General features: G+C 40.1%; 1 protein-coding gene and 1 long non-coding RNA gene across 2 annotated transcripts in view; both read left to right on the top strand.

Annotated features, from left to right (window-relative positions):
* The first annotated feature begins 202 nt into the window (after nt 1-202).
* Nucleotides 203-13,990, top strand: part of LOC310851733 (uncharacterized protein) — a 112,063-nt gene continuing 98,275 nt past the window's right edge. Inside the window, exon 1 of the transcript XR_014567799.1 lies at nt 203-221. The gene's annotated coding sequence lies outside the window, so the exon portion shown is untranslated. The remainder of the gene's footprint in view (nt 222-13,990) is intronic.
* On the top strand, nt 9,653-13,316 carry LOC310851026. The gene is made up of 3 exons (XR_014567544.1): nt 9,653-9,888; nt 12,202-12,332; nt 13,108-13,316. It is a non-coding gene; the product is annotated as an uncharacterized lncRNA (long non-coding RNA).

The raw sequence follows: 13,990 nt of genomic DNA, 5'->3' as shown, positions 1-13,990 counted from the left end.
ACCTCCATCCTAGCCTAATCTTTTTTCAGTTTTTTTTGCAGATGTAGTTAATTCTTTCCAATTCTGTCTCACAGATGGGTCTATAATTTATGGGATTGCTGACATGGGATGTGTTACAACTTGTTCCTCAGAGAACTACAGTTTCACTACATTACAAGGTTACTTAGAAAGTGAAATCAACTGCTGCCAAGATGACTTTTGCAACTACAAATATATTTACGGTAAGTAGCTGCATTCTTTTAGAATTATACATATCTATGTATTCCTGAGCATGAATAGCATTGATGTTTCACATTTTCTCATTGGTTGCTCATAGACAAATGATACTGTTCCAGTGCAATATTCATCTTCCTAGTTTACATGGGAGGTGATTAGAATCAGCATCACCATCTGTGTCTCAAGGGGGAAGCAAGTGTCCTGCCTGAATCACTTATTGACAAAGAGCTTCAAATGACCCCTGGTTGATACTTCATTTATTGCAGGATTGGGAGGAGATAGAGAGAAGAATACATTTCGTCCTTGCTCCCTACTAACTCAACTAGATCCTAACTCAACAGGGGAGAACTGTGGAGGAAGTGAGTTGACCCCTAGTTGCCGATGATGGCTCTCCAGCCAGAGAACTACAAAAGCAGCACCGCTGAGGCAAAAGGTGTTGGGACTGTGATGAGGGTACCCTCAGTGAAAGTTTTAATATGGTCTCCTACATGGTTTGGATTGTCTGGGGACACTCCTTGGTAGCAGGAAGGAGTATCAGGGAATTGGGGTGTGCACTTCCACCCGTCCTCAGGTAAGAGTCTGGAATGGGAGGCAGTGACCTTGGAAGGAATGAAATTGTCAGGAATATCTGTGTGACTAGTAGGGGGAAATTTGCACTATTATTTTATATAGTTCAGCCAGTGAAAAGTTCCTTTCTTTTCTTAGTTTTTGTAGTACATTTTTTGTGTGTGTATGTGGTAGGGGTTGGTGGCTGAGTAAGAGATTTTTAAACGACTAGAAGGATGATGTGTTTGCGTGAATTTGTGAGGGAGAAGGATGTGCTTTGATGATACCTTGCTTTTAAATAGATCTTATTGTTTTATTGAATTTCACACCATTTGAAATGCAATGGTCATTCACTGTGGGGGTGCCCAGCCACCTCAAACATTTTATGTGGGGGCAATGGGACCCCGACCCCTAGGAGTTGGCTACTACAATATTATGTATATACATACATATGCTTTTGATTTATAAACCACTTAGAGCAGGTATGTGCAAAGTCCAGCCCGGGGGCCTAATCCGGCCCGCCAGTCGGTTTAATCTGGCCCCTGCGGCAGTTAATTTCCAGGGCTAAAATCCCAAAAGATGGTCAACAACTTCAATCCAAAAAAAAGGTTTGGACACTCCTGACTTAGAGGCTTTGAGACTGTTTTATGTATTAAGTGGTATATGAATGTATCAGATATAAAATAATAAAAAGAATAAAAAATAAAAAGAACCCCAAGTTTTATTTACTATTATAGCTATAGCTATAGCTATATCTTTAGGTCACAACACAGTTTACAACATAGCAACAAAACAAACAACATAATATTCATGCATAACATTATATGGCATTTCAATCTAGTTTTTCAAGGTAGTAACCAGATCTGCATCATCTCCTTGATTAATTCCAGAAGCAGAGTGCAGTGGAGAATATGACATCCATCTTGGAGGTTTCTAGAATTGAGGCCTAGGGTTTTTATGGAGATATATGTGTTGAATCCATGTCATTGCTTTTGGCAGGGCCACTTCGTGACGTCAATGGGCGAAAGTGTGAGGCCTGTCATGCTTCTGTCTCAGAAGGCTGTTCAGATTTGAAAACTGTTGGTTGCTATGATGCTGAGACTCAATGCATTTCATTTGTTATTGTTCACAGTAAGTAAGCACTGCCTGCCAATGAATGGGAGAGGAGAAACTCAGCCTGCTAGGGGTGGGTGGGTTGCTTTCTCGTTCTATTTATGGATTAGTGCCAGAAAACAGATTGCATGTGTGTTGGGGGGGGAGGTGTCCCCCCTGAAAATATCACAGTGTAAATGTCACTTTTGATTCGTATTTCTTTAGATGAGCCTGTATCTTCTGAATGCAGGGGGGATGAGAAATTACATAAATTATGTGCAAAACTGTTTTTAAAAAAGGGTTTCAACTAGTCTTTTTTTGAAAAAGTAAAAGCAGACATTGAGCTCTGATCTGGAATGCAATTTGCCATAATAGTCTCTTCTCTATAAGAGACTTTTATTATTTCTAAATGTTAAACATCTGTATGATATTCAACTATACGACTTTTAGAAGACTTCTGATGGCAGCTCTGTATAGAGAAGTATTTAATATTTGATGCTTTACTGTCTTTTATATTTTGTTGGAAGCTGCCCACAGTGGCTGGGGCTACCCAGGTAGATGGGCCGGATACAAATAATAAGTAGTAGTAGTAGTAGTAGTAGTAGTAGTAGTAGTAGTAGTAGTAGTTGTTGTTGCTGCTGTTGTTGTTACTCCTCCTCCTCCTCCTAACAGTAGCAGCAGCTACAACAACAATCTCTTTCTTATTTTTGACAATAATTTTTATTGAATGATTTTATGTTACAGAAAACATTATAACCATACTACCACAAAATATAATTGAGAAAGAAAAATTACATACATCAATATTTTGTTTGTTATTTGTTATTTACCATCTTATTTCCTCCCAAACAATTCCATACAAAATACACACCTGCACAAACACACACACACACAATAACAATAACAATAATAAAAATAAAAATAAATAAATAAATAAATAAATAAATAAATAATAGTGATAATAATGAAAATCATTTTCCCCTCTTTTATCTTACAAAATATTTTCTTCAATCTTGACTTCCTGTCAAGTCCCTTCACATATATGTTATCTTACAATTGAATATACACAAAGCAGTAAACCTTTCTATATAGATTTTCCAATACATTCAGAAAACATAATAAATCCTTAATTGTTGTCCACCTACTTTTACTTTCTTTGTCACTCAAATGCTAGCACGGAGTCAAAACTATTATTGTATTTTTGAACATATCTTCTATAACCATCCCATTTTTCCACAAATTTTTGCTTTGAGTTTTCTCTGAGTTTGCTAGTCAATTGAACCATCTCCTCAAATTCCTGTAATTTAATTTGCCAGTCTATTATTTTTGGAGCCTCCTGATCTTTCCATCCCTTGGCTACGAGTATTCAAGCCACTGCAGCTGCATACAAGAGTATCTCTCTTGAATTTTTTTGGGATCTCTTTATCTAAAATACTTAATAGAAATGCCTCCAGTTTTTTTAGTAAAAGTTATCCCCATCATCTTTTTTAATTCATCATATATTTTCCCAAAAAAAGTCTTAATCTTTTCACACATCCATCACATGTGGATCATGTCACCGTTATTTCCTCCACATCTCGAACAAGCATTCGCCAAATTTTTATACATTCTTTATAATCTGGAAGGAGTGAGGTACCACCTATGGGCCATTTTCATCATGTTCTCTCTTATGTTATAGCTGGCTGTAAATTTCAAATTTACATTCCATAAGTTTTCCCAATCTTTTAGCATAATTGGATGGCCCACATCTTGGGCCCAGTTTATCACTGAAGCCTTAACCTCCCCATCCATTACTTTGTAGTCTAAAAGAAGTCTATACATTTTTGCGATTATTTTGGCTTTACTATTCAGTAGTTCTTTTTCAAATCTTGAAGGCTCCTTTTCAAAACCTATCTGCTTGTCCTGTCTGAACACTTCATTCACCTGGAAATAATCTAGCCAATTAGAAAAGTGATATTTTATTTTCTCGTAACTTATCAGTATTTATTGACCCTCCTCTTCCCTTAATATTGTGTTATACGTTATCCAGTTCTCTTTGATGTTTTTTCTTTTCTTTTTTTTAACAGCGATTACTTCTAGTGGAGAGTTCCATCTTGGGGTTTTCTGTTCCAAATATCTTTTGTATTTTTCCAATACCATCTATATGGCATTTAGTATTACAGTGGTGCCTCGCAAGACGAAAAGAATCCATTCCGCGAGTCTCTTCGTCTTGCGGTTTTTTCGTCTTGCGAAGCAAGCCCATTGAAGGCTTAGCGGATTAGTGCTATTAGCGGTTTAGTGGCTTTTAGCGGCTTAGTGGCTTAGCAGCTTAGAAAAAGGGGGGAAGGGGGGAAAAACCGCAGGAACTCGCAAGACATTTTCGTCTTGCGAAGTAAGCCCATAGGAAATTCGTTTTGCGAAGCACCTCCAAAACGGAAAACTCTTTCGTCTCGCGAGTTTTCCGTCTTGCGAGGCATTCGTCTTGCGGGGCACCACTGTATATGATTTGAAAAGCTCCTATGTGCCTTTAATTTCCTGTAATTAAGATAGCCATGCCACCCAAAACAGGTATCATGACCTTCTAGTTCTAAAATATCCCAATTTTTTAATGTACACCCATCTTTCAACCAGAGAAGACATGAGGCTTCGTAATATAACTTCAAATCTGGTAACCCGTAGCCACCTCTTTCTACAGTATCTATTAATATCTTATGCTTTACTCTTGGTCTTTTACCCTTCCACAAAAATTTAGAAATTTTCTTTTTGCCACTTGTCCATACTGCTGGTCTTTCCTATAATTGGAATCATTTGGAATAGAAAGAGTAGCTTCGGTAAAGCTATCATTTTAATTACCGAAATAAGGCCAAGAATGATAAATTTAACTTAGTCCATATTCTTTGGTGTTAACTATACTCCTAAATACTTAATTTTGGGGTAGACTTTAATTTGTATTATATTTTCTAGTTCTGCTTTTTCATCTGGCGACAGATTTTTAACTAATAGTTTTGTCTTATATTAATTCAGTTTAAATAGCAGCTACAACAATCATCTCATGATGTGATTCTGGTATGCTTTTTATACTTGAGCAATACAGTTAATAACAATTGAAATGTTCCTATTCTGTATCTTTTGCACACACAAACTCATCCCTTACAATGCAGGTGTTCATTTGACAATGTCTCTTTCTTTTTACTAGATGACAGTTCAGCTCCTGATGAGATTTATAAAGGCTGTGCCAGCCCATCTCTTTGTGACATGGCCAGGAAATCCCTGTATAATAAATACTTTTGGGGCAGAATAACCGAAGCACGATGCTATGATACACTGCCTTCCTCAGAACAGCTCAACTTTGAAGGGTAGTTAGGAGATGTCTTCTTCCTTTTGGATTCCACCATTTGCTGCAGTAGTGGAGGTGGAGGTTGCTTGCCTGGTGGTGGGAGTGCAGAGTGACTGGGATCCACAGGACTCCTAAGTCCTCTCTTTGGCATTTTGTGGAGGGTGAATGGAATGCACAGAATAGAAAAGCTAAAGTAGGAGTGTGGGGTTTGGGGCCTCTGACTCATAATAATATGGTATATGGGTTATTCATTTGTTCATAAACGAAATAAATTGGTGTGGCAAATGAATCCTTGTGTGTGAGCATTTATCAAATTAAGAATATTTTGCAGTGGCAACAGCAAAGAACAGTGTCTTTAGAAGTAACCAATGGGTACTTTATAAGTTATTTTATTGATTTAGCAAATGCATAAACCACTCCATATTTCAATGAAATCTCCAAGTGGCTAACACTATCAAAAGGACATCATCAAAAATTCAAACAAATGCATAAAAAGCAACAACTTCCCACCGATTTATCCAGAGGAGAACATTGAAGAAAGTTTTAAAATGCAGCTGATTCTGGGCTATCGTAGCTGCTTTTCTGGCAATTTGCCATGCAGCACTAGGCAGCCAGAGGAGATTACTGCTATCTGGCAGAACTCTGGAGAGCCATTGAGAGACTCAGGAGATAGGAACAATATCTTTGCACCACTAACCCCGTCCTCGTCCAAAATATAGCTATGGCAAATGTGTCCCTATGCCTCTGTGCCAATTAGAGAGATTGATTGGTTGGTTGAAATGAGTCCCCACGGTGTCTTTAGAAGGGGGGAGGGTTGACTGCTTGGGCTGTGCAATATTCAGCCTATTCTGCTATAGCAGATAAGGAAGGAGCCATGATTGCTTCAAGAACAGCGCCATATGGTAGTCTCAGGCTATGTCAGAATCCTACATTGACTGTCTTGTGGTGTGATCCAATGCAAGAACACATTGTATACTAGAATACTAGTCAATATACTAGTATACTAGTCAATGATCTCTGGCAGGCTAGGGACAAAGGTGAAAGCTGGTTCCTAGTTCTGCTGGATCTCTCAGTGGCTTTTGATACCATTCACCATGGTAACCTTCTGGATTGTCTGGAGGAGTTGGGAGTTGGGGGCACTGCCCAGAAAATGGTGTTGGGGAGGAGTGTTCAAACTCCTTGCCGCTCAGGACTCTGTCCCCCTCCCATGCTTTTTAACATCTATATGAAGTCACTGGGAGAGATCATCAGGTGGTTGGGGCTGGGTGTTCATCAATATGAAGATGATACCCACCTCTACCCTCCCTTTAAATCAGAACCAGTTAAGGCAATGAACATCCTATGTGAGTGGCTGGAGGCAGTTGGAGGATGGATGGTGATTCACGGGTTGAGGTTGAATGCTGACAAGACAGAAGCTGTCCATGGAGGCACAGGTCAATTCTGTTTCTAGGAAAGGTGTCTACCAGCTCCATCTGGTACACCGGCTGAGACCCTACTGCCTGCATGCTGTCTTGCCAGAGTAGTACATGCTCTGGCAGTCTCTTGCTTGTATTATTACAATGTGCTCTACTTGGAACTACCCTTGAAGGTGACTTTGAAACCATCACTAATTCAAAATGCAGTTGCCATACTGGTTAATGGTAGTGGCCACTAGGACCATATGACACCAGTCCTAAAGGATCTACACTGGCTCCTGGTACATTTCTGAGCACAATTCAAAGTGTTGTTGCTGACTTTTAAAGCCCTACACAGCTTCAATCCTGCATACCTGAAGGAGCATCTTCACCCCCATTGTTCATGATGCTAAGGTCCAGCTCTGAGGGCATTCTGGTGGTTCCCTCACTGCAAGAAGCGTAGTTACAGGGTACCAGGCCTTCTTGGCAGTAGTGCCCTTCTTGTGGGACACTCTCCCATCAGATGTCAAAGTAATTATTAGCTACATAACTTATAGAAAGAAATCTTTGCTCTGCGCTCCTCCCAGCTGTCATTCTTCCTCTGGTGACTGCTATGAATGCATGACCTAACTGCCTGCCTCCAGACACTGTGGTGGTCTGCAATGGACCCCCAAATAGCTGGGTGGATGTTGCCAGTCATCATGTCATGTTTGCAGACATATTTGTAACCCAGAGCTGGTCTGCCATTGGGTCTGGTGCCTGAAGCCAGCTCCCTGTAGAGCATATCCTTGGGGCCATCCTACCATATTCCATTCTCTGGGAATGACCAAGCCAGTGCAGGATCTTTGAATGAAATAATCTGTATTTGTGTTAGCCATTGGCCATAGCAACAAAACAACAATGTGATATATAAAGTTGGAACAGAAATAAAGTTGTTTATATAAAACACACTTTAGGGTCCTGAATCAGCAGCCAAATAGTGGACCTAATTCTGATTGCCCCAGCTAAAAACCTAGCAACCTTTGCTGTCATCTGCTCATCTTGATATGCCAAGAGAAAGGACACTGTGGCAGTGGTTGGGCAACCCAGAATGGACAATAAAAGAGAATCTTTCTGATTCTGTCCTGTCATGTGATGCCCCAAAATCTCCCTGACACAGCACTTGTGGAAGGCATTGAGGTGTGGCTCTTGGTGGTTGTAAATTGCCCACAACACACATTAATAAAGCAGCATGTTCAACGTGCAAGGCTAGTAGACCTTCAATTTGGTATTGGTCATAAGTATCACATTCTCCCACACCCTTTTGGAGAGGTGAGCCATTGCTGTAGCTGGCCTGCCAATACACTTGCCCATTGATGGAAAACTTGGTGGTTATGGTAAAACCCAGGTAGGGAAAAAAAATCTGTCACCCCAAGCATGTCTGAGTGCTGTGAAAGCAATGAAACAAACAAACAAAAAGATTCATCTTCACTTAATTAGCCTCCATATATGTTTTGAAGGATACATTTTGTAAAATGATTGAACACTACAGAATTGAACATGTGAACTTGGCTGACTCTAGCGATACAAGGATATATTTTATCCTTATACAAGGACATATTTTAAAACAGTACCAGTATGAATATTAAGAGAAGAAATGAAACTTTCACCACAGTTGAGCAACATGTGGCCTATGGGCCTCATGCCAGCCACAACAGGTTGCCTATGTCCCATACCTGTGGATTCACTCCTTGTCCTGTGTTGGTAATTGTGCTTCCCTCAGCTGGCCAAGGAGCTGTTTCCCAGGGCTGATGAGCACAATTTTCATTGTAAGCAAGGTGGAAGCCTTTCCTGGTGCACCTTTCTCCCCTTAGCCCTCATGCTCTCCTGATCAACCCAACAGCTATTTGTAGGGCTGATGGGAGCACACTTACCATCACCAATAATGTGGGCTTTGTGTGGAAGTATGTGACGCACTTCTGAAATTGCACTGTGTAGTTCAATTCCCATCTGATGGGGAACAATTAAGAACCACACAGCCAGATATCTCGGCAACAAGGATTGGGGAGATAGAAGAGGGAGGTGTGCATATTTACATGCATCTTTCAATCCATCAATGTCTGTGGATCTTGAAAACCAACAAGATTGCTATATGATGGGACTTCCAAAATCCCATTCTGCACCTCGCTGCCCAACTGATTGGTGGGGAATGGGGAAATATGATGGGATGTCAGGTTACTTCCAATCTCAGTATGTTGAGGTGGAAGAAGTGTGAGAGAGGCATATGTGAGTATGAATGGGAATAAGGGTGTGTATCTGTCAATTTCTGAGTTTATTTGTGTGAGAGTGATGGGAGAGGTTTGTGTGGATGTGCGTGCAGCCCCCGACCTGTGGGAATTAGACCTTACAGAGTTATGTGGAAGAGAACCCAGGTTGTTTGACCCTTTAATCAGATCCTCTTTCCCTCCTATAAAAACTGTACAAGGCACTCTCTTTTAAAGTTTAAATAACAAATAATGTTTACTTAGTTTGCCTCCACTTGCAGATTAAAATATTGCATTCAGTTACATGCTACTTAGGGACGCGGGTGGCACTGTGGGTTAAACCACAGAGCCTAGGACTTGCCGATCAGAAGGTCGGTGGTTCAAATCCCCGCGATGGGGTGAGCTCCCGTTGCTCGGTCCCAGCTCCTGCCAACCTAATAGTTCGAAAGCACGTCAAAGTGCAAGTAGATAAATAGGTACTGCTCTCACGGGAAGGTAAATGGCGTTTCCGTGCACTGCTCTGGTTCGCCAGAAGCGGCTTAGTCATGCTGGCCACATGACCCAGAAGCTGTATGCCGGCTCCCTCGGCCAGTAAAGCAAGATGAGTGCCGCAACCCCAGAGTTGGCCACGACTGGACCTAATGGTCAGGGGTCCCTTTACCTTTTACATGCTACTTAATTTGCAAGTACATTTTGCATACCTTTGTATCTAAGATAAATACTGTTACAGACTGACTACCTCTGAGGCAAACAGTTCAGCTGCTCTCACACAAAAGACGGTTAATAAGTGCCACTGCTGTACCATAACTGCCTCACCTAACTGCCTCATATGTATGACATGTCTGGATTGGGGGATTGCATCCAACAAAGGCTGAGATCATGGCCATATTTCCACTGTGAATGTTGATGCCATTTCTCAAAGAATGAGCTGCTCAATGGAGAGGCACTGTTTCCTTCTCTCTCCTCACAGGAGTGGCAACTCTCTTCTGTCACAGCGCTTTTGACCCTGGAAACCCTGTTGAGATGGGTTACAGTATTGCCAAAGGCATTTGCTTTATTCGTTACACCAATATCCTTTTAGGTGAGTATAAGGTTTAGTTAAAATTGGTTGTGTGGTATTTTATTGATTTATTGCAATGCATTGTAGATATGTATAAAATTGCTTTTTAGTTTATTGTAGTTTCTCAGTTTTTGGTTGGGTGGGTGGGTGTACAAGCACAGGGGTGTCAACTTGAATAAAATATTAAGGAGGCCAAGGTAAGCTCCACCCCACATAATTGATCACAAGATATGGCACACATATACCATTTGAAAGGCAACAACCATCATATATACTGTACCTACAGATGGTTTTCATTTATAAACTACTTAGAGACTTGGAGTCTGCATTAAGTATAAATAAAATAAAAAGACCCCCAAGGCTTTATTTACTGTTTTATCTATATCCTTCATCAATAGGTCAAAGCATAGTTTAGAACATAGTAAAAACAACAACAATAACATAATATACATACATAACGTTATATACATAAATATAGTTCATAGAATAAGCAATACATGATGCATAATGAAAGATTATAAATGATAAGCAATGCAGGAGAAGCAGCAGTGACAAACACTGACAACGCAGTACTACACTACACAACTCACCCATTACTATGTACAACTCCTTGTCTATTCATTTCTGTTGTGACTATAACGTATAATACATATCTTACACACATACAATACACATTCATATAGTTTTAATTTGTAAACCACTTGGAGACTGTGAATCGAGAGGAATGCTTCTGTTTTTACGCCCATGTGGAGGCAAGGGGCCACAGCATTTCCCAGGTACAATCCAATGGGAGTCTTACCCCATGATGTAGGTCAGGTACTCCCTCATTTCCATTTCACCCATAAATGTAAGTTCTTCCAGCAGGGGCCAGTATACAATCTATACTGAGCCTACGAGAGAGAGATTCACAGCATTAGCACCCCAAAAGGGTCTTCTTTTCCCTTAGTCACAGTCTTGGATTCAAACAGACATCCTCTGGGAGGAGGATTGGAAGAAATTTAAGGACTACTTACAAAAACACTGTAAATTGTATGAATGTTAAGAAAGATGTAAGATTTGTAATAACATGGCTCCAACAAATTAGTAACAAGGAATATAAATTTAAATGTAATTGAAAGAAAAGACAAATTTTGGATAAATAATATTCTAAAACCAAGTTTTTAAAAGAGTGACTTAAATTCTAAAATTTGAGATTCAATATTGGATAATTATATGATATAAATTGAAATAAGTAAATAATTTGCTAGAAAAACTTATGAGTTCAGAATGCAGGAACAAGAGATGTGAGGAAGTCCAAAGATGAGAATGAAATGTGGTCATTGAAAAAGATTATGTTTTTATGTATGTTGTTTATTGTTTAAAAATTTTAATAAATATTATTATAAAAAAAATAAACAGACATCCTCTGCACATCAAGCAAATTTTGTAAATGCTCAGCTAAAGCCATTAGAATTGTTAAACTTGGCAACAGTGTGCAGACTCTGTGACCTGTTTCCAAACATTTGTGTTAGATTAAGACTACTAATAACCATTCCAGGAACATTAGCTTCTGTAGACAGGTCATTTAGCAAACTTCAGCTAATTAAGAATTATTTATGGTCTTAATGTCTCAGAAACATCTTGTGGATTTGGCCAGGCTAGGTATTGCATCCACCATTGCCAGAAAAATTAGTTTTCATGCCATGATTTAAATGTTTTCACACAAAAAGGCCAGAAAAGTTGTTTTTCTAAAGTAAATTGGATGTCTACAGTCTATCTATCTATCTATCTATCTATCTATCTATCTATCTATCTATCATCTATCTATCCATCTGCCTATCTATCTATCTATCTATCTATCATCTATCATCTATCATCTATCTATATCTATCTATCTATATCTATCTATCTATCATCTATCTATCTATCATCTATCTATCTTATCTATATCTATCTCTATCTATCTATCATCTATCTATCTATCATCTATCTATCTATCTATCTATCTATCTATCTATCTATCTATCTATCATCTATCTATCTCTATCATCTATGTATCTATCATCTTACTAATACTACTGTTATACGATTATGCAGTGGTTAAGAGCGGTAGCCTCCTAATCTGGGGAACCGGGTTCGCGTCTCTGCTCCTCCACATGCAGCTCCTGGGTGACTTTGGGCCAGTCACACTTCTTTGAAGTCTCTCAGTCCCACTCACCTCACAGAGTGTTTGTTTTGGGGGAGGAAGGGAAAGGAGAATGTTAGCCGCTTTGAGACTCCTTCGGGTAGTGATAAAGCGGGATTTCAAATCCAAAATCTGCAATATAAAAAGAGGTTTCCTTATCTGTATTGTAGATGTTCAAATCAAATGGACTTTCTTATCTCTGATCTCTGTGCCTGGAGATGATCAGTCAGGACATAGATCCACAGCAGTGACCAGAGGAGGAATGACCACTGGGATGACCATAGAAAGAAGGAACACCATGGTATTCCTGCATCACCACAACCAGACACCTTGAACTGACCCAGCAGCAACAAAACATTTCTCTCCCTTATCTGTCTCTACATCCACAGCAAGCGCTGTAACTCTCCAGTGGTTTGACTTCACCCCTGAAGGCACACTCTTTCATTGTCTCCTGAGACAGACAGTTGCTACTTTATTTAAATTTATTTATCTTTATTAGGGTATATATATTATAGTATGAGCAGAAATCCATAAATGCAGAAAATTAGCAGAGCCTTCCACGCTATCCCTCTCCCAGCTTTCACAACCTTTCTACCTTAAAGCCGACAGCTCGTGGCATAGAACCATAGTGGATAAAAACATAATGACTACTGGAGAAGGGAAAGAGCCCAAAATAAATGGTGCACCCCTGAAAATAATAATCTCAGAGGCCCTGCCTCTCCACCTGGAGATGCACAAGGCCAAAAAATTGAGGTGTGTCTCCTGGTAGCTGTAAGTTCCTCGTAACTTACTTTCATATAGCAATGGGCTCAACATGCAAGCACAGCAGACCTTCAACTTGATATTGGTCATAAGTATCATCTTTTCCCACATCCTGTTGGAGAGGTGAGCAATTGTTGTAGCTGCCTTGCCAACATGTTTGTCCAGTTCAGCGCTGATGGAGAGCTTGCTGATTATAGTGAAACCCAGGTAGAAAAAATCTTTTATCACGGCAAGCATCTGTGAGGGCCATGAGGATAACAAAACAAAAATATGATTCATCCTCACTGAATTAGCCTCCCAAATATGTTTTGCAGGATACATTCTTCGAATGATTGAATATTACAAAAATGAACGTGGAAGGTCACTTGGTGAAATTATATCAAAAGGAGAGCAATACATGTTGTTTCTTAACCCTGCTTATGACATGGAATGGAAGATGCAGTTGGTAGACGATCATGTCAATCCAAAAACACATTTCATTAATTTCAGCACTGAACTTTGTGTTCCAATGAAACATTCTATACAATTTCTAATTTCATCATTGCCCACCCCTCACTGGACCAGTTCTCCCCAACTCTACTCCCAGGCCTCCTGGCTTTGGCCTATACAGTGGTGCCTCGCAAGACGAAATTAATCCGTGCCGTGAGGCTCTTCATATAGCGGATTTTTCGTCTTGCGAAGCAAGCCCATTGACATCTTAGCGGATTAGCGCTATTAGCGGCTTTTAGTGGATCAGCTCATAAGCGGCTTAGCGGCTTAGGAAAAGGGGGAAAAGGGGGGGAACCCACAGGAACTCACAAGACATTTCGTCTTGCGAAGCAACCCCTAGGGAAATTCGTTTTGCGAAGCGCCTCCAAAACAGAAAACCCTTTCGTCTAGCGGGTTTTCCATGTTGGGAGGCGTTTGTCTTGTGGGGCACCACTGTAAGTTCCCCCACATCAGCCTCATCTTCCACAAGTCACCCGCTGGCTTGTTCTGAGTCTGCCTAAGTTTTTGATCTCTTCAGTGCTATGAAGGCTTTCCTCAGTACCTGCCTTCTCCTGGCCCTGTTTCTCCCAGGTGAATAGGCATCTGAAATCCTGGATAGTTTTTTTTTCCCTATCTGGGAGAGGATGTGGAGTGGACTAAGCTAGGAAGACTGAGATAGGTTCATTGAAAAGAAAAGAAGCTGAAAAGATTGGATAATAATAATAATAA

This window comes from Podarcis gaigeae (assembly GCF_964106915.1).
Source record: "Podarcis gaigeae genome assembly, chromosome: 8".
NCBI lineage: Eukaryota > Metazoa > Chordata > Lepidosauria > Squamata > Lacertidae > Podarcis > Podarcis gaigeae.
Note: the sequence above shows the minus strand (reverse complement) of the source record. Positions and strands in the feature narration are given on the sequence as shown.